We start from the raw sequence: 726 nt of genomic DNA on the forward strand, positions 1-726 counted from the left end.
ATAATATAATTTTTTAGATAAAAATTTATGTATAATTAGTTTTACCTAAAGTTGATAATTAAAAATCGTTAAATAATTTAATTAATTTAACTAAATTTTTTAACTAATAATTTTTAGTTATCAATTTTATGTAAAATTAATTACGGTTTTTATCAAACTTTTAATTAAATTATAGACTCAACATTAATTTTAATATATTTTTAAAAATAAAAATATTAAATGTTAGTCGTTTACAGGTGTCTTTTTTAATTGGATCTCTTACTAGGTATGTTAACCCTTTCACATATGACATATGCCTTTAACTTAGACCCAAAATAAATAAATGGAAGCCACTCAGATAAAGACGTTTAAAACATCTTTTTTTAAAGATGTTTTCATGCTGTGTTTTAATTGATTTCTGTATAATTTATTCGGTGTTCCTCATCACATATTATTAAATTTCTCAAAGGATTTTCTTTCCAAAAATAATAAAAAAATATTTAATTTGGACTAAAACAAAAAAGGTAATAGATTAACTATTAGATTTTTTTTTAAAAGATTATTTACATAAAAAGATATATCACATTCATCAATATATATATATAAAAAACAAGCTCTTAAAATTTTTATAAATAAAAAAATAATTAATTTTTATTCGTATAATATATAAAATAATTACTATATTATTATTATATTATAGATTAAAATTTACTAATTTAAATTTTGTTTTTATTTTAAATATAAGCA

This window comes from Arachis duranensis, chromosome 3 (assembly GCF_000817695.3).
Source record: "Arachis duranensis cultivar V14167 chromosome 3, aradu.V14167.gnm2.J7QH, whole genome shotgun sequence".
NCBI lineage: Eukaryota > Viridiplantae > Streptophyta > Magnoliopsida > Fabales > Fabaceae > Arachis > Arachis duranensis.